This window comes from Somniosus microcephalus, chromosome 2 (assembly GCF_052327205.1).
Source record: "Somniosus microcephalus isolate GS21.2 chromosome 2, FLI_Smic_1.0, whole genome shotgun sequence".
In the NCBI taxonomy this organism is placed as follows: domain Eukaryota; kingdom Metazoa; phylum Chordata; class Chondrichthyes; order Squaliformes; family Somniosidae; genus Somniosus; species Somniosus microcephalus.
In genome coordinates this window covers 41,554,411-41,576,655 of record NC_140988.1, presented here as the reverse complement: position 1 = coordinate 41,576,655, position 22,245 = coordinate 41,554,411, and the positions used below count along the sequence as shown (strand labels likewise).

Sequence of the window (22,245 nt, the reverse complement as noted above, 5' to 3'; positions counted from 1 at the left end):
ATTTTGATTTGTAGTTCATGCCCTCAACAACTTTAGAAAACCTTTACTTTACTTGCACATGGTTCATCATGTGTTGCTGGTGTGTCCAATGATGACTTCTGAGAACGAGCAAACTGCCTCCACCCCCAATGGCAGAATAGACACAATGCATTGCGAATGTAGTACTGAGCCACACAAAACAGACAGTCCCAGTTTGTGCTGAGTTAGCTGATCTGTTACAGGGGAGCATTTTTTTGGGCACTGCAATTAGCCTCAATACTTATACGCTTGGAAGGGCGAAATTAACTGGAGACCCCCCAATCTGTGTGCATGAGATGATGTTGGGTGAGGACAGACTTGGTCTGGGCTGTGGTGATCTCTGTGGATGAAAACCCTGCCAATGCTCACTGTACTTGGCTCACACATGAAGAATTTCACTTGGGCACGGCATAGGAGGGCTGCTGTCACCTGTGGGAACATTCCCCCAGCATGAGTCACCACCTTCAGGAGTGGAAGGGAGAAAACTGGGTGAAAAACTCCCGTGCCCAACCCGCTGGCCACAAGGCAATATATAAACTGAACGGCTTAAAATTGGCTGGTCAACAATTGCTGCCCAAATTTGCACATGAATAATTCTTTGGAGAGAATACCAGTAGAGTTGATAATTTTCGGAAAGGAGGAGAGATAATTACTGGAAAATGGAGGAAATTACATCATAGCTTCCCTAATGGCTCAACTCATTAAGTAGCTGAGCCACAGAGACTGAGAAAGTTGCATTTCCAATACAGTAAGTCTAATTTTAACCCTACCCGCCCCGGTGGAAATGGGGCGGGCGGATGGTTAAAATGGCGGTCGGGTACTTCCCACAGCGTTCCCGACACATTTGTACCTACCACCATTTTAACACCACCAATTCCGGTCACTGGGTAGGCGCCTGCCACCAGAAGGCAAAGGCCTCGTCAATGTTTAAATTCCAGGGTCCAATGGCATCATTCAGAACCCAACACCATTTTTACCGCGGATTGCCCAGTGCCAGAGCTGCCGGTGAAACCTGCCGCAGGCAGGATGGAGGAATCAGAGAATGACCGTTGTTTGTGGAACTGTACCACAGAAAGGAGTTTAGGAAGGGTGTAGGGGGAAAAACTGATTTTGCTCATCAGTAATGCACCACTGCAGTGTGCCACAGATGGTTGGGACATGACTGGATGACCATGGTTGCCTCGATGCTGCATTGTCAATCTGAGTTCACTCAGCTGAGCGGAGCAAGGTTCTATTCCATGGGGAGAGAAAGAAAGTCAAAGCATGGGAGCGGGGTGGGGATGAGAGAGGGAACCAACCTTAAAATGCTGATTTTACAGGAAAAGAGTCAGTAGGGATTGTACTGATCTAAGAGGTATGGATGAGATTTGTAGTCACCCAGTGAGCCCTGGATAATAACTATTACTAAACTACTAATAGTTAGCATGGATCATCAAGTTGTATAAGTGGTGGTTCGAGAATGATTTGGGGCTTGTAGTTCGATTTAGGCATGTACTAGCATATAAAATTACTTGAACTGTTAAGTAGAGTATCTCTGGAAATGGCTTCTTTCTTTCCCACCCCCACACCGTCACCTCCGTAGTCCCCCAAGGATCCATCCTTGGTCCCCTCTTCCTCACCTACATGCTACCCCTTGATAACATCATCTGCAGACATGTGCTCAGTTTCCACCTATACGCTGATAACACCCAGCTCTACCTTTCCACCATCTCTTGCGAACCCGCCACTGTCTGTATATTCTCAGACAGTTTGTTCAACATCCAATCTTGGTTAAGCAGTAATCTCCTACAGTTAAATAAGGGGAAGACAGAAGCCATTGTCTTTGGCTTCTGTCACAAACTCTGTACCTGTGCTACTAATTTCCCTCCCCGGCTGTTGTCTCAGTTTGAACCAGACTATTCACAATCTCGATGCCCTATTCAACTCTGAGCTGAGCTTCTGACCATATCCTCTCTGTCACAAAGACCATCTACATCCACCTCTAACACTGCCTGCCTCTACACTTGTCTCAGCCCATCTGCTGCTGAAACCATCATCCATTCCTTTATTACTTCCAGACAAGAGTATCCCAGTGCTCTCCAGGCCAGCCTCCTATTCTCCATCCTCTGTAAACTCTAGCTGGTCCAAACCTTTGATGCACATATCCTATCCTGCACCAAGTCCTGCTCGATCATTACCCCATCCTCACTGATTTAGATGCCTCCCAGTCCCCCATGCCTCAAATTTTAAATTCTCATCCTTCTGTTAAATCCCTTCATGGCCTCTACCCTCCCACCTCTATAACCTCGTCCAGCATTGCAGCTACCCCTCGAACTCTCTGTTCCTTTGACTCTGGTCTCATGTGCATCTCCCACTTCCTTTGCCTCGCTATTGATTGCCAAGCCTTCAGCTACCTCGGCCCCACTCTCTGGAATCCCCTCCCTAAATCCTCCGCTTCTTCGCCGCCCTCTCCTCTAAGACTCTCCTTAAAACCTACCTTTTTGACCAAGCTTTTGGTCACCCCCTTCTTTGGTTCAGCATCTATTTTTTCCCCTTACAGCTCAGTAAAGCACCTTGGGATGTTTTTCTACATTGAAGATGCCATATAAATGTAAATTGTTGTTAATATATCTCTGGTCTTCTATTATCTCTACTAGATAGAAGTGATTTCCATAGACAAAATAGGAAGATGCACCATAAAGGTTTAGGTACTCCTGAATTGTTTCCAGCCTAGTAGCCTTCAAGTGATGCAGCTACAAGTATGTCACATAAGCTCTAAACCAGTGAGTGTACACTGTACAGGTATCTCTGTAATCTCTACATTATTTCATCTTTTTCAATGGAATACCATATAATTTAAAATCCAGGCATCCAAGATGACTAGTTGTTATCTCTGTGTCTGACTGACTGTGGATGATGACCCTTAGAGTCTTGTAGTGATGGTGAATCTGAGCTGACTGTGTATCCTCTTCCAGATAGTTCAGAGGCACAATGTCCTGCTTTGCATAACGTATGTGGATTTAGCTGTTTAATTTGGAATTAACCTAAAAACCATCTTGAATCAGAATCTAAACAAGACAAAACCCAAATTAAACCATATGCAGCTTTTGTCTGTGTGATTTTAAGTGAAATGCAAGAACAGATTTAGCATTATCGCTATGGGGAGATGTAAACAACAGAGCAAAATAGTGCAGAATGGAACAATATATCGCAGTTAAGGTCAGAACTCACAGTAGCCAACGTTGGTCTCTGTCATCATTGTTTTTCTGCAGGACTAATCCCATAATACGAGATCAACAGGAGCTTTTTGACTTTGAGTCATTGCGTTGACCTGTAGAATGAATCTAGTTGGATTTGCCCTCTTAAGCAGAGCTCTGCATTCACATGTGCAGGATCTAATCCCCTTTCCTCCTCCCTGCCCGGATATGACCTCCATATTTTCACAGACTTCAAGGCTGATTTTCTTTTCTTTGTCAAACACTGTTAAAATAACGCCATCAAAAAAATACTTCAGGAGTTGCTCAGTGCACACTTTTTAAATGCATCAGCCCCATTTTTGTACATTTTGGAATAATGCAATAAATTGTCCAATGGGGAGTATTGAATGATGACATCATCCAATCCTATCCCCACAAGAGCATCACCGAGAGAAAACGGCTTTCAGTTTTTAGTCAGGCTTCCAGAAAGTATAGATAGTTGACTTCCAAAGTGGTTTTTTTTAAAGGACTTGCACTTATGTAGTTGGGCTTATCACATCTTTCAGAACCATCTCAAAGTATGCAAACATGGCAGCCATTTTGCACACAGCAAGATGAAACAACATTTAGATGAATGACCAGTTAATTTGTTTTTTAGTCGAGGGTGGAATGGCGACCAAAACATCTCCCCTGACACTTTTTATCATCCAACTCAACCACTGAAACGGGCAGTTAGGGCCTTGATTGCATGTCTCGGCCAAAGGCAGCTCCTCTGACAGGGCGGCACTCCTTCACTAATGCTCTGAAATATCGACCTCGATTATGTGCTCAATTCTTGGCCTGAACCCACAATCTCTGGACTCCAAGGCAAGATTGCTTACCAACTGAGCCAAGTTCTGCTCCAATTTCAGCCGGTATTTCCAGATTACACATTGCAATCAATTCTTCACATACATCTCTTGCTTTGTTTGTGAAGTTGACAGTATCCCTGTGTTACATCAATGAAACAAGTTTATTTGAAAGCAGACAGCTGCAGTTTGCTCAAGTTTAAACGTGGCTTCTATCGGAGCAGAATTTATACTGCAAAATATAATTGTTGTTGTGCACAGTTTTCATAATATTTTAAAGTCGTTAGCCTAGAAATTTTGTGGGAGGCACAAATTTAGTGCAGTGGGTGGAAATTGAAGTGGAACTTGTTTCCGCCCCTTTCTGGCTCAGAAAACGCCGATGGGTGTGAGCACTTCTTCCGGCTCCTGAACCTAATGTCATTTTCAGGTTCCCTCAGACATTTTGCCCGTTACACTTCCGGTACAACCAGTGCTAAGTACACTTGCTGTACAAAACCCTATGTAGGCCCAACAATGCCATATTCAAGCAGCAGCCTATGCAGGAGAGATTAATTGCCATTTGGTCATTGGTCTGAGCAGCGAGGGAGCAGCACAAAAGCAAATTTGTGCCCTTTAGCTCTTCGGTCAGACCAGCTGTGCGCCCCTGACGGAGCGCCGAGGTGCCAATCTGAAATCAGGCTGGATCGATGGGATGGGTGCCCCAGTAGCACTGGTAGCTGGTGCTGGTGTCTGCTCCTAATATTGACATGACCCCATCACCTGGGATTTGAGGTATGTCAAGGTGAGATGACCACAAATGACCAGGTGGACGTTCCACCCTGCCACCGTCAGAACTTCTAGGCTATTAATATTGTTCCTGACTAACTGTTGGTGTGAATTTTTTTTTTGGAGTGTGTAATTCGAGCACCTTGAATGGCTCAGTTGGTAGGTGGATCACCCAGTGTAGCAGTCACAGTGGGCTTTTACATTGCCGTTGCTTTTTATTGCTGTCTTGGGAGAGTGACCTCTGCTCCGCTCTTCCTGTATCGTCAGGCGCCGGTCTCCATAGTCCAGTTGGCCTTCGATGCGACCCAGTTGCTGTGCTTCACATTCAAAGTTGTTTGATTTTATTGGACGAGTTTCTGGAAACATTGGGCCAGAACAAAGCTTGATCCGCACCCCATCCACTGTCTTAAGCATCCAATGCCTCCACCCACCGGCGTACCATGGCTGCAGTGTGTACTATCTACAGAATGCACTGCAGCAACTCGCCAAGACTTCTGGAGCAGCACCTCCCAAACCCGCAATCTCCACCACCTAGAAGGACAAGGGCAGCAGGTGCATGGGAACACCACCACCTTAAAGTTCCCCTCTGCAACTCACACACCATCCTGACTTGGAAATATATCGCCGTTCCTTCATCGTCGCTGGGTCAAAATCCTGGAACTCCCTCCCTAACAGCACTGTGGGAGTACCTTCACCTCATGGACTGCAGCATTTGAAGAAGGCGGCTCACCATCACCTTCTCGAGGGCAATTAGGGATGGGCAATAAATGATGGCCTTGCCAGCGACGCCCACATCCCGAGAATACATTTTTTTAAAGTTCCACTTTGTCGTACATATTGGAGGCAGGTCAGCAAGAATGCTCCTCCTCCACTGAAGCACATCCTCTGCCAGCCACAATGTGCAGCTGACAATAGGGGCCATGGAACAGCCTGCAGTTCAACCATCCCTCTCTCGAGGCTGGATCAGAGAGGAAGCAAGCAATGGCCAATATTCACCCAAACAGGGGAATACTGTGGAGAGATATATAGATAATTCTCTAATCTCAAATCATTTTAACAGAGAACGGTATCATTTTACTTTGTCTTTGAGCTAATGAAAGACAAGAAAAAGCGAGGAGGTTGATCTGAGCATAATCTTTAAATGTCCACAACTTCTGATTAAAGTCTGACTAAATAGCACCAAAATTGTAATTGTTTTTAACAAAATAACACCTATAAAGAGTGAGTGAGTTTGATTTTGTGAGTGTGTCTGCATTTATATATATGTACAAAATTAGTATTGTGATGCTATTATTTTATTTACTAATGATCACCTGTAGGGAAATGTACTCTAATAAGAAGTACTTACTATAAATGAACTGTAATTATTCCCATTGAGAAATGGTATGACCAAAGGGAAATCTGGGAACAAAAGTGTATTTGATACAAAGTGCATGAGTGGTATTAAGAACCCAAAACAATATACAGTGCACGGTTTATTAATGTGATATTTTGTTTTATTTATCTTGCATCAGATCATTTCACAATGATATCATCTTTCTTCAAACTCTTCAATTTCTATTAAACTGTGGCAATCTGCTGGTTTTATATCATTTATTAGGAAAAGTGGATATTATCAACTGCATTTAGGCTAATGGACTGAGGCAAAGAACATTTCTTCAGTTTTAGCCCAATTTGAGCAAAGCTTAACTGCATAAAAAGTATATTTAGTATATATTTTAGTACAGTAATCCCTTTTGTGGTCCTTAAAGGTTTCATTAGAATTCAGATTTTCAAAATGCAGTAGGAAGGATAGCACACAGGGAGGTCTCTGGTTCCTTGTCACTGCTGAATTAGCTGACCTCAGCCGAGGAAGGGATAGGGAGTTAAAATTCGCCTCGGTGTTCTTGAGTTATCGAGGAGAAAAGTCAGCCAGAATACCTGCTCCTGATTACTGTCCAGCAAATTCTAATGTAAGCGTACACACATGTGAATGTTAGGTGAGAACATGTCCCCAACGATTGAATGGGCTGTCAGAGTTCAATGTCTAGGGTCACACATGAAGAGCGCTCACTTGGGTGAGGGATACTGGTACTCTGGGGATCTTGCTTCAGTATCAGTCTGTGCCTTCATTGAAAAAGAGAAAATAGGGGAGGAAAAAATGATTTAAAGCCTCGTTCCTCAGCTTGAACTGTCTATGGTTCTTAAGCCTCGATTTTAACTTGGGGTGGGCGAGGGCCATGGTAAGTGGTAAACCCTCCTGCACTCAGCAGCGTGAGGCCTGGGAGGTTTTAACTCTGCATGCTCCCGCTCAGTCTCTTGCTCAAAACCAGTGGGGAGTGACAGCTGGCTAGCGAGTGGCAGGAGGAACGGTCCCCGGCACTCGGATAAGGCGGTTTTGAGGGCATCGCGGTCGGGGGGGGGTGCGGGGCGCGAAGCCTGCAGTAGGGGAGGCCTAAACTTTCTTTGTGGGGCAGAGAGGAGCAGTCCGACTCCTCTTGTCAATAGGTTGGCCTGGCGGGGAAAGCAACAACGGCTTCTTTCCCACACAGACCTTTGGTTAAAATAACAATCATTATGTCACTGGAACCTGATCTGCATATTTAAAAAGGACCTGGGGCTTTCAGGCTGGTGTCCTTCCCGCCTGCTCAGAAATGCAGGTTAAAATCAGAACCTTTGGGAAGAGAACAGGAGCTGGGTGGGTAAGTCCCACGTATGATTTTAACTGCCCGGTTTCCGACGGGTGGACAGGGTTAGAAGTCACCCCTGTAGTATATGGAGGAGGTGGTGGATTAAGATGGAAGTTTTTAGTGTTCCAAAATAAATCTGAATCGAGACCTCTAATCCACTTTATTTGTTGTGTTGTCCTTCTGTGAAGTTAATATGAAAGCAGCCCTTACTGTATTACTGTGGTGAAATTGGATCATGCCATCCTGTCGGCGCAAACTGGGTGCATGGATCGATCCCTGCGTCGGAACGGGTAGGCCTGAGGCCTACTCAATGTTGGGCCTCAGACCTCACATAAATTAAACTGGCGAGCTGCGGACGGCCACTGCAGATCCCCAGGCAGCTGCATCGCCTACAAGGATCTTTAGGACTGCTGTGGAACCGCGATGGACAGAGTGCTGTGTTAGGATTAAGGGCAATGTGCTCCTCCAGGCTCCACGTTCAGGTGAGCATTGTTTTTGGTGGCGGCCTCCAACGGTCCCTTTAAGAACCGCTGGTTTGGCCACATGTAGGTTTGGTTATTGTGAACACAGCAGGCCCGGCACCAGCTGCTTCCAGGGCAGCCCAATTTCAAGTAGGGGTCCTGAAACAGACATAGGCCCCCTATTTGCATAACGCCTGTTTCATGTGTGGGCTCTAGAAATCTATATTCACCCTTTACCAATATAAAAAGAAAGACTTACATTTATATAGCGCCTTTCACAACCTCAGGACGTCCCAAAACGCTTTACAACAACTGAAGCACTTTTGAAGTGTAGTCACTGTTGTAATGTAGGAAACGCAGCAGCCAATTTGTGCAAAGCAAGCTCCCACAAACAGCAATATGATACTGACCAAGTAATCTGTTTTAGTGATGTTGATTGAGGGATAAATATTGGCCAGGACACTGGAGATAACTCCCCTGCTCTTCTTCGAAATAGTACCATGAGATCTTTTACATCCACCTGAGAGAGCAGACAGGGCCTCGGTTTAACGTCTCACCCGAAAGACGGCACCTCCAACAGTGCAGCACTCCCTCAGCACTGCACTGGAGTGTCAGCCTAGATTTTTGTGCTCACGTCTCTGAAGTGAGACTTGAACCCACGACCTTTTGACCCAGAGGCGAGTGTGCTACCAACTGAGCCACAGTTAACACTAAATGGCAGGCAGAGCACCTCCGTGTGGAATGTGCGCAGGGAAGCAGCCCACCGTATTGGAATCTTAGGTGCCCATTTTACGCCTGTAAAATGCACACAGCACAAACGAATTTCTAGACCTGCATGTTACTCAGCATTCCTTTCAAGCTTCCTTTGCCCTGCGTAAGAACATTTTCAAAGAGAGTGTAAAAGCTGTGAGTTTTGATGAATACTAACCGGCCCGTGAGCATTCTGAGTGGTATCTTTTGGTGACTTTCTATTCACTTTGTTGGCATTTTAAAGCTGTGACCTAACGCTCCCCACTGACTTGTTATCCCATTGTTAAGAGTCTGCTTGTGATCATAAAAGTGAGTAGTGTCTCTCTTAATGAGCTCCATACTTTGCCCAGTATTTTGTGTCTATTCCCATTTCCTGAGCAGTTTAATCTGTTCTGTTGAAACGTCTGCACTGTAATGCAAAGCGGGAGAGAACTACACGTTTAAAATATTGGAGCCACTTTGCAGTGTTCATTAAAAATTTATTTACACGTTTTCCATGTTTCAAGCTTTCTACACATAGAAGTTACAACATGGAAGCAGGCCATTTGGCCCAATCAGCCCGTATCCCTCCACGCGAGCAGATAGTTCTAATCACATTTTCCCGCCCAGTTCTCACATCTCTTTATTCCCCTTTCTTTCATCCTCCTATCCATTCTAACCTTTGAATGTTTATATAGCTTCTGTTTCAACCACTGTATCAGTGGATGTTTCTTAAGGGATTGCTGGCACTGATGATTTGTTTTTGGACTGTAATGTGGTAGGCTCTAATGTCTTCTGCCTTGTCTTTACAATCACCGGGGCTTAAACACTGAATACTTTTTAATTCATCCCCGTCGACGACAGTGTATTACATTTCTGCGCAGCTTGAGCTAATGATAAGGCAGAGTCTATACACAGGAAGGCAAGTTTCACCACAGGGCTGAGCAAATCAAGAAGTGTCCCAAAGTAAAATGTTAACTGATGTGTGCGGTGAATTCAGCCTTCTAGAGCCCAGATTTGTGAGCTTGTTGTCTTGTAAATAAATACCATAAAATGTGGCGTTTCGCTTAAGTTGCACCCTTCCATTTTACAGTTGAAGTTTTGGTAAAACTTTAAGTTTTACAAGTTTCTCTGTGTATTAAGAATATGAAGTTATTTGCATGCTGCATACAATGATCACTTTGCAATCTTCATTAAACATTTATGTACAAATTTCCCATAGTGTATCAGCATCTGCTCCACAAAGGATGGCTGGTAGTGACGGCTGGTTTTTGAACTGTGATCCTGCATTTATTCTTGTGTCTTCTGCCATGTCTTCGCAGTCGCCAGACCTAGCTTCGCCAATCCATCCCCTGCAGTGTACATGCCAGGTTTTATAGTATTTGTGTAGCTACAACAATAAGAAATTAAAAATATGAGGTAGATTATTACTGCACCACACAACTTGGGAGCCAGTGTTACAACAAGATGCTCAAATGAGCTACATTACACTCGAAACATCAGATTTAGTTGCAATTTTTTAATTAAGTAATTTGCATCAATATGATTGTATGAAGTTATAGAATCATATAATAGAATCATGTTTATCATCAAATATATTAAAAGTCTTGCGTATAATGCATACTTCTTGTAGCAGTGTTTATTGTAAAGCACTTCTCTGAATTGTGCTTGTGATCCACTGCAAATCCTTCACCCATTCCTTTCTGCAATGCACATGTCCATCTGTTCTGTAGCTATATCTCAGCGGAGTCAGTTACTGAATAGTGCATAATAGAAGCTCATTTTATGTTGGAAGAGTATAACCAATACTTCTTTTTAAACGAAACATAACTACTGTAGAATTACAAAGTCGTGATCTAACTGCATTGTGCTCTGGTCAGACCACACCTTGAACACTGTGTGCAATTCTGGTCACCAAGACTCAAGGGAGACAGTCAAACATTGGAGGTACTGCAAAGAGGAGTCACAAGACTGATCCCAAGTGTTAGAGGCCTGACTTATGAGGAAAGACTTGGGCTTTTCAGCCTTGAAAGGAGGTGGTCAGAGAGCTGATGTTCTAGAGGTATATAAAATATTAAATGGTGTGGAAAGGCCAAATCTGGATAATGATTTTATATTAAATCATGAGACTAGAACAAGGGTCCACAAGTTCAGACTAGTAAATGGTAAATTGAGGGCGGATATCGGGTATCTCTCTTTCACACCGAGTGATCAACAATTGGAATGGACTCCCAGATAGTCGAGCTGCGAACCATGGAATGATTTAAGGGCCAATTGGATACTGCCTTGGGGAGACTAGGGTCATTGGTTGGATGAACTAGGGTGTTCCGAATGGCCTTCCTCATCTGTAATGACCTTGTGATATTGCCTTTAGTGTTTACCTCTGGAGCTGGCAGCCCAGCCATGGCACAAGGGCAGTGCTTTTGCCCAACTCTCTCGGGTCTGTGGTGGATTTGGCAGCTGGACTTGTGGGTCGGTCCAGGAGGGAGCTACAAGCTGGCGCGGTCAGCTCATAAATCAGCTGTTGCAGCAGCAGCTGATCTTGCCGGTAGGATCGAAGGAGGTGCATACTGCGGGCGGGGAGAGACACAGTCGTCAAAATTCAGAACACCAATCAGCAGTGAGAAGTTGCTAGCTAACAGCTGGATTTAAATTTCGCTGCATGCTGACGAGGCATGGGAAATGGACTCTTGCACTCTTCCAGCCAAGTGAATACGAGCAAGTTCCGGAAACCATGACACACAAGCATGAGGGTAAATATTAGAAAACCCGATCTCTACCTATGGTACTCTGTCGAGTTTGGAACTTAGCTGATGAATGACGATACTGGATGGGTCTCGCCGGAAGCGCGATTGTTTGAAGTTCTCTTTGTAGTTGGATCTTCTATTGTGGTGTTAGTTTGATTCCTGAAGCTGTCTGGCTTGAAGTTGCACAACTCAGACTCTCTGAAGATGTTGTTGACGGCTATTCCGTGTCATTGAAAGGATTAACCTCAAATTCTCAAGAATGGGATTTCAATTGACTCAGCTCAGCCCTGTGTAATCACGGATGCACTGAAAAACCTCTCTTCAATATTATGTGCCATTGTAAACAACCAAGTAAGGTGCCCCAGCACCCCTGCGCTAATTACCCCCCCCGTGTATAATGGGCGCATCTCTTGTCCCCCGGGAAAAATTAAGATTTTTAACACTTAACGGGGGTAGATCTTGACTTTGTGCGATAGTGTAAAACAGGTGAGAATGAGTCAGTGCCTTGTTTTACATCTCTCCCGATTGTTATTTCCACTGAAGTAAACAGGCTGCCGACTCGCTATCACCCGTTTTGCACTGTCGCACAGTCAAGATCTACCCCAATGTGTACTAAAAAAAACTCCCTTCCACAGCTTATAAGAACATAAGAAATAGGAGCAGGAGTAGGCCAATTGGCCCCTCGAGCCTGCTCCTCCATTCAATAAGATCATGGCTGATCTGATCCTAACCGCCAATCCACTATCACAGAACCATCTCCTGAATCTAACAGAATTAGACACACGAAATAGGAGCAGGATCAGGCTACACGGCCCCTGGGCCCGCTCCGCTACCCACAGGGCCATGACCGATCCGAACCTAGACTCATGTCCAAATTCCTGCCCGCTCCCCTTAACCCTTAATTCCCTTTACTTCTAGGAAACTGTCTATTTCTGTTTTAAATTTATGTAATGATGTAGCTTCTACAGCTTTTTGGGGCAGCATTTATTTATTCTCTTCCCCGCTTTACTACTTCAATCAGCATGCATTCCATGGCTGTGCAGTATAAAAGCCAATTTGTTAATGCAATACGTTCAGCTTTTTATTTTATTCGTAGAGGTTTCCTTGAATATAACATAACATTTCCTATACCCCACAGTAACCAGCCTTTCAGAGCTTCTCCGACAGTTTGGTGGCTAAATGCGCATGTTGTGCGGTCCCAGGTTGAATCCCCTCCCTCCATGTGTTCCGTTAGCTGAGCTTAGCTGGAGCTGGATGGACGACATTGGGTCTCAGTGTCCCCTGGGCTAAGAACAGGAAAATGAGCCAGGTCACCTACCTCCTGATCATGATCCAGAGAGACTCTGCTGGAAAGTGTGTTGGTGTGTGGACATTAGTTAAGCACAAGATTGGATTCAGTTTGACTCATACATAAAGAATGGGCTGCCAATGAAGTACTGGAGAGCAGTAGGAACCCATGGAACTGTACCCCAACACATCTGTTACTAGGAAAGGAGGGCAGACAAAGGAAAGGATTACATAAAACGGGCTTTCGGACGAATATTTGAGCAGGAGGTATATTCCACCCAATGATAAGTTGTGGTGGCAGCAGTAAAACTGCACTATTGGCAGTTTTTCCTCCCGGGGTGATCAGCAGAAACCTCCTGCTCGGGAAAGGAACAGAAGAACCCTCTACAAGTGGTTCAACAGGTCAGCAGTAATTCTGACTGGATCATTCCTGCTCTTACCTCTCCCACCACCACCACAATGTGCAATGCCACCTTTGTGTCCAACCTTAAATATTGCTATTAACCAATATTCCTTGGGGGGAAAATTTGGTTGCTTTGCGCCTCCTGTTAGCGCCCTAGCGCTAACAAGAGGGCGCTAACGGGGCGCAAAGCAACTAGCGCACGGGCGTGGCGATGTTTGCGCCGCTCGCGAAATTGACCAGACATTTTGCGGCGGTGCTAAACACTACCGCCACAATCTCCTGCACCCACAGATCGTGGCGTCAGTCAAGCGTGCAATGCCCCGGACCGGATATTGAGTGGCGCCGCCTGCCGCTAGCAACGACAGGTTGAGGGGAACGTTTTGCAGTCGGGAAGGGACTGGGGGAGCGCTATTTAAAGGCGACCACTTCCTGCCTTTTTTTGTCGGCGACATATTTGTACCACACATTCTGAGAGAGAGAGACTTATGGAGAGATTCAGCGCTGTGTGAAGGGAGTTTTGGGTACTGAGCAGCACTTTGCAGGTTCATTTTGATTTGACCTTCCTTGCATCAATTTAGAAGAGACTATGGGGCCTGCACTCTGAGCTCTATCCCTGGGCCTCTCCATTGTTCTTTCCAGCAGATTTGATACACAGGTCTCTCCAGGCCGAGATTCAAGGCTGCAATGAGCAGGGTGTGGATGGAGAGCAAGATCGACCCTCCCCTTTAAGAACTGGCCGGCGCCAGTGTGTCTGTGTTCCATTGCTGACTGACATCACATTAGCTTCGCCAGCGCTCTGAGGTAGCGCCTCGCTCCTTGGCGTTAGCGCCTTAAGAGAGGTGTGTAGCACCTGATTTAGCACTCAAATCACCTCCAGGGGCAATAGAAGCCAAGTTTGCAGTCGGAGGCAATAACGGCAGGCGCTAAACTTTGTGCCCGGCCGATAATTGCGCCCCAAACAGGGCGATACCGAATTTCTCCCCCTTTGTGTTTACAGACCTAGAGTCATGTAACAAAGGGCTGGTTATTCCATGGTGTCAAACTTCACAGCCAAACCAGATCCTGCCCTCATCTCACTGCCACAGAATGCATTTCCAGCAGGGGTCACTGGATAGCGATTGCGAGAGGGATCCTTGGCCCTACTGCTGCGGGCAGTTTCAGCACCCCACACTGTAGGCCTGGCCAGGATTAACTGGCTCAACACAGACCATCGATTGAACCTTGAATCTGTATAGCTCAAGTAGACATGAAGCAGTACATTTACCCACTGTGGCATTTCAGGAGATTAAAAAGAAGGTAGTTTTTAATGTGCCCATCAGATTCCATCTGAATTGGCACTCACCAACACAGCCCTCAGGGGAGCCCCTTGTATTTAACATTTTAACAAACCTGTTTTTCTTTAGAAGCTTCAAAGCAACTTGTATATATTTGTCAAAGAATGATTTTTATTTGTAAGGAGAGTAAGAATGTAACTTGCTGGACAAGCCATTTTGAGTTTTTGGGGAGAATTTCATAGCCCTGAGCTAACTTTACTGAGTGGAAGCTACATGCAGTACAAAAAAAAGGCAGAACCCAGCTACTACTACTTGAACAAGTGAAGCAGTCTGCTGTGCAGTCAGTTAAACTTAAAAATATGTGCCCTTAAGGGTGAAATACCAACCTTTGGGCAGCAACGCATGCATTTCTCCTGGATTCATTGAATGTTACAGCACAGAAGGAGGCCATTCGGCCCATCGTGCCTGTGCCGGCTCTTTGAAAGAGCTATCCAATTAGTCCCACTCCCCCACACTTTCCCCATAGCCCGGAAACTTTTTCCTTTTCAAGTATTTATCCAATTCCCTTTTGAAAGTTACTATCGAGTCTGCTTCCCCCGTCCTTTCAGGCAGCGCAATCCAGATCATCATAACTCGCTGCGCAAAAACATTTCTTCTCATCTCCCCTCTGGTTCTTTGGCCGATTGTCTTGTTACCGACACACCCGTCAGCTCGGCTCCTTCCAATTGCAGGTAGGTCTGAATTGCCAAATCGCAGAAGTTCAGTGCTCTCCCACAGGCTTGGAAATAGTTCAGGAGCTCAATTAATCTCCTTATGTAAGCCTTACACCAGACAAAATGTCCCTTGACCTGTTCTGAGCATTTAGATCAATGGCTGGCCTTGAATCGGCTGTTTTGACACACGTCCATGCTGCCGCTGTGTGGCCCTCTCCCTGACACACTCTGTGCTCCAGCTCCATTGCAAACCATCAATCTGCGAATGCTCAAATGGCCCAGAGCATGTTTTGTCTGGTGCAACGATGGGCTGGCTTATAGAAGAAAAGATTAATTGAACTTCGGCACAGTTTCCAAGAGCACTGAACCTCTGCAATTTGGCAGCTCAGACCCGAGAGTTGACTACAGTTGTTTGAAGGTGCCCAGCAGTTTGACACTAGGGAAGGGAACGGAATGAGATGTAGAGCTGGCTCTGGCACTCAAAACCTTTGATTTGTGTGTATCTATAAACTTGATCAGCCTGTGAGTCTCAGTCCCACCCCGCCCCCACCCGCCTCCCCAAACTTTCATGCAAGTTACTGCTTATGGGTACATTCACATCGCAGCATAAACCTTTTTTAAAATAGTTAAAGAAGAAAGAAAGACTTGCATTTATGTAGCATCTTTCACGACGTCCCAATGCACTTCTCAACTAATTAAGTATTTTTGAAGTGTAGTCACTGTTAATATGCATATAAGGTACAGGACAAGTAGGGGAAGACGAGCAGCATCTCTGGTGAAAATATCAAGTGCTAGGACCTGGGATAGCTAGATTTTAATGCTCTGACTTGGGCACACTAGATGGCAATTCCAGTTCAGGGGGGCACAAGACCGTTGGCCTAGTAAAGGGGCCAGAAGGCAGGCACTTGCCTCAGTCCCAAGAGAGAAGTAAATCCATCCACCACCTTAAACATTCACTCCCTCCACCAGCAGCGCACCGTGGCTGCAGTGTGTACCATCTTCAAGATGCACTGCAGCAACTCGCCACGGTTTCTTCGACAGCACCTCCCAAACCCGCGACCTCTACCACCTAGAAGAACAAGGTCAAGCAGGTGCATGGGAACACCACCACCTCCAAGTCACACACTGTCCTAACTTGGAAATATATCGCCGATCCTTCATCGTTGCTGGGTCAAAATCCTGGAACTCCTTCCCTAACAGCACTGTGGCCGTACCTTCACCACATGGACTGCAGCGGTTCAAGAAGGTGGCTCACCACCACCTTCTCGATGGCAATTATGGATGGACAATAAATGCTGGCCTTCAAGTGACACCTACATCCCATGAATGAATAAATTAAACAAACCAGACTAACTGGATAGCAGCAGCAGGCCAGTCAGACTTCGAGGCAGAAATTTATTAAAGCTTGGCGGCATGCTAGCAAAACTGCTCTGGAGGGGTGCAGCCGAGTATAGTGGGGTGCAGCAAGAGCTCCAACTTATGTTGGAACCTACTGAACAATTGAGTAGCACAAGGAAAGCTGGGACTCCGTCAAAGAGCGACTACGTGTAACACTGATTAAAGGGCAGAGATGAGAGTAGAAAGTCTAGAAATGACTGATGAGCAAAGCATGAGGATCAGGAATAAAGAACTGAACTCTGTGTCTTACTATGAAACAAAATCTTTCATGGTACACTAACTCTGGGACATTAAATAAGTTACCAGAACACAGTCTATAGACAGAGACAGTGTACTGGCTGAAGTATAAAAAAATGAAAAGCAATGACAGGAAACACAGAGTAGTGGTGAACAGTTGTTTTTCGGACTGGAGGAAGGTATACAGTGGTGTTCCCCAGGGGTCGGTACTAGGACCACTGCTTTTCTTGATATATATTAATGACTTGGACTTGGGAGTACAGGGCACAATTTCAAAATTTGCAGATGACACAAAACTTGGAAGTATAGTGAACAGTGAGGAGGATAGTGATAGACTTCAAGAAGACATAGACAGGCTGGTGAAATGGGCGGACACGTGGCAGATGAAATTTAACGCAGAAAAATGCAAAATTATACATTTTGGTAGGAAGAACGAGGAGAGGCAATATAAACTAATGGGTACAATCCTAAAGGGGGTGCATGAACAGAGAGACCTGGGGGTATATGTGCACAAATTGTTGAAGATGGCAGGGCAGGTTTTGAACGTGGCTAAAAAAGCATACGGGATCCTGGGCTTCATAAATAGAGGCACAGAGTACAAAAGCAAGGAAGTTCTGATGAACCTTTGTAAAACACTGGTTCGGCCTCAACTGGAGTATTGTGTCCAATTCTGGTCACCGCACTTTAGGAAGGATGCGAAGGCCTTAGAGAGGGTGCAGAAAAGATTTACGAGAATGGTTCAAGGGATGAGGGACTTCAGTTACATGATAGACTGGAGAAGCATGTGTTGTTCTCCTTAGAGCAGAGAAGGTTGAGAGGAGATTTGATAAGGTGGTCAAAATCATGAGGGGTCTAGACAGAGTAGTTGGAGGGAAACTGTTCTCATTGGCAGAAGGGTCGAGAACCAGAGGACACAGATTTAAGATGATTGGCAAAAGAACCAAAGGCGACATGAAGAAAAACTTTTTTACGCAGCGAGTGGTTAGGACCTGGAATGCACTGCCTGAGAGGGTGGTGGCGGCAGACTCAATCGTGGCTTTCAAAGGGGAATTGGATAAGTACCTGAAGGAAAAAATGTTGTAGGGTTACGAGGAAAGGGCAGGGGAGTGGGATGAGCTGAAGTGCTCTTGCAGAGAGCCGGCACGGGCTCGACGGGCAGAATGGCCTCTTTCTGTGCTGTAACCATTGTATGATTCTATGATAAATTCTTGAGTCCCAGTGTGATTCTGCAAATGGCCATAACTTAGAGATAACTAGAAATAAAGATGTCTGAAGGTAGCAAATCTTGAATTTGATGAAACTTGAGCTATTCAGTTTATTTTGCCCTTTTTGTTGGCAAAATGGGATTGAAAATCTAGGCTTCAGAGTCGTGCAAAGGTTTAGACAATAAGAAGTTGTCCATAATTGTCTCTAGGGTCATTAAGTGTATCGGGTCTAATGTGCGATAGTCAACATAGTCTGATATTGTTTAACAGTGGTTTGGTACCCTATTATCTGTCGTACTACTGCTGCAGGTTGAAAGTCAGTTTCACACTAATGCAGGCAGAACTTACCCATACTACTCAGCTAGAGCAGGACCATGCTACAATCACCTCTAACAGCGCAGCACTCCCACAAAACTGCACTGAAGTGTCAGCCTGGATTATGGACTCAAGTCTCTGGAGTGGGGTTTGAACCCACGACCTCCCTGACGCAAAGTGATGCAAGGAGTGCGATCACTGAACCAATGCTGACCAGTAATGAGGTCTACTTCCATTTGTCTGAAATTGACTCCCATCAACGGGTCGTGATAGCAGAAAACAATACAAGAACTAAAGGAAAAGGAAACAAAGCAAATATTTTACATGCTAGTCAACAACAGCCACCAATACATAGTGAAAACTCTGCTTGGACATAATAAATAATCACAAAAAATTGTGCAGGAGTGGAGTCCAGAGGAACACAGAGAAAAATGTACAGGGAGACTCAAGACTAGTGAACTATGACTGAGTTGGAAGAGTGAACTAATTCAGTAAGAGACCCTCAGTGAGAGAAGAAAACCAGGAGCAGTTTCAAATAAAGGGCATTAGGAACCGTGTGGAAGTTAAGTCATGTGCTGCAGCCATAAGAGGAGCTGTGGTGAGGGATTAAGAGAATTACAGCAGAGGATTAGCTCTGAGTGCCAGTGAACCTCTCAACTTGGCCACCGGGACACACTCACTAAGAAAGATCTGCTGTGGGTTTGAGTTATACCAGCAAACCTTTTTACTCAGCAAGTGGTTTGGATCTGGAATGCACTGCCTGAAAGGGTGGCGGAGGCAGACTCAATTGTGGGCTTTCAAAGGAGAGTTGGATAAGTACCTGAAGGAAAAAAAATTGCAGGGCTACAGGGAAAGGGCGGGGGAGTGGGACTAGCTGAGGTGCTCTTGCAGAGAGCCGGCACAGGCTCGATGGGCTGAATGGCCTTCTTCCGTGCTGTAACCATTCTATGATTCTAAGGTATCACTCAAGTTATCACCGTTGGCAGTGTGATTTTTATTTGTTTTTGTTCAGCCTTATGTCTATTTAATGAATGGCTCTAGTTTAAATTTAACAAACTCGTTGGTATTTTTGTATTGGTGTTAAGTGGCACGCTGATGGCTCAAGTTGTGCTCTTACAAGTGTATATACTTCATAAAAATGTTAACTTGTCAGTTACGTCCTTGTCTATGTGGCAAGAAATGCAAAAACAGAAGGCCTGCCCAAAGTGGAGTTTTTCCATTTTTTTTAAGACCTGGGGGAAAAAATTGAGTCGCGCCCCCTTTGGGGCGCTAAAGGGGAGGAGGGGCCTTGCGTAGCGCGACCCGGGGCCCAATTGGGCCACCGGGGATCAGGGTGCCGGCAAAAGAGCCCGGCACTCAAGAGAAGTGCCGGGCTCAGGGAGTGCAGCCAGCACTCTGCAGCGGGGGGCTTCTCAGAAGGCCGGGGACAGGTGCTGGCAGGTGGCCAGAAGCAAAAAGGGCCACCCGGCACCTCGCCTTTAATTAGCGCCGCCCCGGCCGCAGGTAGGCCCCCCGACCCCGTCGGACATAGCGTCCGGCAGTAAGTCAGGGGGCAATACGAAGATCATGGCGATGACGTCATCGCCAGCGGCGCAGCGCCGCGGGGCGCTAACAGTTACCGCCGCTGCTAACCTCCCGCGAAAGCGCTGCGCCCAGGCGCAAGTTGCTTTGCGCCCCATTAGCGCCAACGGGAGGCGCAAAACAACCAAATTTTTCCCCCTGCTACCTATAAAACAATCTGTGACAGTGAGGGGCTCTTTTATTTTTCACCGCCAGTTTTCTCCCCTTCAATTTCTTTTCCTGAAGGCACTGACTAGTGCTGGGCCCCACTTCAGAGAGACCAGCAGCCTTCCAACACCTCAGCCAAGTGGCCACTCTTCCTGTGTGGGACTAGTCAATGGTCAGGGGAATCATTTGACTACGGGTCCTCACTCAAAGCTCCACACAAATGTACCTTCCAGCAGGAATCGCTACATTACAATCAGGAGTGGGAATTTTCATACAGGGACATTACAGCGTCCCTGCCATTGCCCTGGCTGTGAGATGCGATTGGGGATCAAACCTGGGATCTTCATCCGTCAATTTACCAACTCAGCCATCAGGGGGCGTGCGACTGAAGGATTCAGTCCAGATGAACATTCTTCCGTTGATTCAGTCAGATCTTTGCCTTCTCTCTCCCACTCCCTTGTGCTGTTTCCTGATTGAGAGAACTAGTTGGCAGACCTCTGCTGCACTAAACTAGGCGCTGGGAGGTACATAAACGTGTGCTTGCTCGAGTCCCTCTCTGATGGTTCTTTCTTCCTCCTATCTCTAGGGGGAGCACCTTTGCCTCTGCCAGCACAGGCGGCCCAGCCGGGGGCCACAACTCCCCCTTGTGGGGTCGGTAACTCCCCGTTGTGGGATCGAAACCGCTCCCAATCTGCCCACCTGCCAGCTCTCTCTCTTATTCAAGAAAGAGTGCAAAAAGGCGGGGGAGAAGACAAGGCCTGGAGGATTTGAATTGTTGGGGGGAGGAGGAGGGGTGTGGGGGGAAGACAAAGATGACCTGAATGGATTGCAGTGCAGTCCTATTAGCAGAAAATCCTCTGTTCCGGAGCAAAGTATTCACATGCCCTGCAGCACTTTGTGGTAGTGCCCTCCTAGTGTGCTGCACTACCAGGATATCACAGTTAGTCTAACAAGGTCGAACCCAGAGTGCTCTCTGTAACTCCTCATGATTTTAACATCTTATTTATCTAATTAACATGTAAACAGCAGGAGGGTCCGAGGGCTTTTTTTTCCCCACAGGGGTGTGGGTGAAACACAGGAGCTTGGGTGAAAGGCATCACTTAATTTTGTGATCCTTCTGAATCTAACCCGTTTTCTCCCAGTTTAATTCCACTAGTGTTTGCATTTTATTCCATTTCATTTTAATTAAGGAGGTTGTGTTTGCTGTAAATTATTCAAGTTGCAAATTTGCCCACCGTTTTTTTTTTAAAGATCTAATTTACTCAGCCTTCGTTACTGTATCAACCTCCACCGTACGGCATCACGTTTAACCTTGGCTCCACAAATGAGCTTGGTCACCGGCACCCATGTTGAGCACCTCGCCTTCAGCCCTTACCCTGCTGAACAGAGCAGGATCCCATAGAACTGGCACTGCACAACTTGACAATGGGCACAGTAAGAGAGAGCTGAGTGCTTTTGCCTAAAGCTCCTTAGTTATATTCTGAATCAGTTTGCACTGGGAGGTAATGTTTTAAATGGCTGTTCACCTTGTAAAAGCTTCTGAATCTGGCTCCGCACTCTTGAAACTTGTCAAAAATCACAACGAGCTGACATTTGCTGGCTCCATCCATGATATTCCTCAGCGCTCAAGAGTTCAGAGCTGCTGCTGCTGATGTCATGCAGATGCCATTGCCGTGGCAACGGCTTTCCCTGGCTTGCAGTTCTTATCCACATCATGCTGCCCCCACCCCCCAAAAAAAACCGCACAGGACAACACCACCACTTTAAACAAAGAAATATGATTTAACACTGCGGAACAGCAGGTAGGTAGCCTTGGGCTGATAAAAATTAAACCAATACAAATACACTCACTTCAGTGTCTACCACAGAACAAGAAAAAAAACCTCAGTCTTATATAACTGTAGCAGCTGATCTCACAGTATTTACTTGTGCACAGATGGTTTCTCAAACGTGTTGTTTTGTTCCCGAGTTGGAGGACACCACCGCCAGAGGCCATTTACGTGCTCCGTCAATGAAAAGAGTTATGGGGGCAGGCCGTTGTTAGCAAAGGGGGGGGGGGGAAACTGTGAATGAGACAGGAACGGTATTTACTTATCCTCTGGTTAAACAGGAGCTGTTGTTTGCCTGGCCAGTGGACAAGCAAATCCGATGGAATTTGTTATTTACCCAACCAGTGGGTAAATAGCAGGGAGCAGAAATACCTCCTTTCTTTCTTGAGCATAAAACAAAATGCCCACTTCCAAGCTGTAAATGTGAATACAAAATGTCCACC

At 45.8% G+C, this 22,245-nt stretch overlaps 1 protein-coding gene and 1 long non-coding RNA gene across 5 annotated transcripts in view; one reads left to right on the top strand and one right to left on the bottom strand.

Moving 5' to 3' along the window:
• Nucleotides 1–22,245, top strand: part of maml3 (mastermind-like transcriptional coactivator 3) — a 486,074-nt gene that overhangs the window by 70,241 nt on the left and 393,588 nt on the right. The window lies entirely within an intron of this gene.
• Nucleotides 9,153–22,212, bottom strand: LOC147122670 (uncharacterized). 3 transcript variants are annotated; one of them, XR_015081315.1, is made up of 3 exons: nucleotides 21,825–22,212; nucleotides 18,279–18,536; nucleotides 9,153–10,056 (listed from the first exon to the last, which is right to left on the bottom strand). It is a non-coding gene; the product is annotated as an uncharacterized LOC147122670 (long non-coding RNA). The 3 variants fall into 3 exon arrangements; XR_015081317.1 differs by having other exon boundaries at nucleotides 21,900–22,212; XR_015081314.1 differs by lacking the exon at nucleotides 21,825–22,212 and adding an exon at nucleotides 21,500–21,791.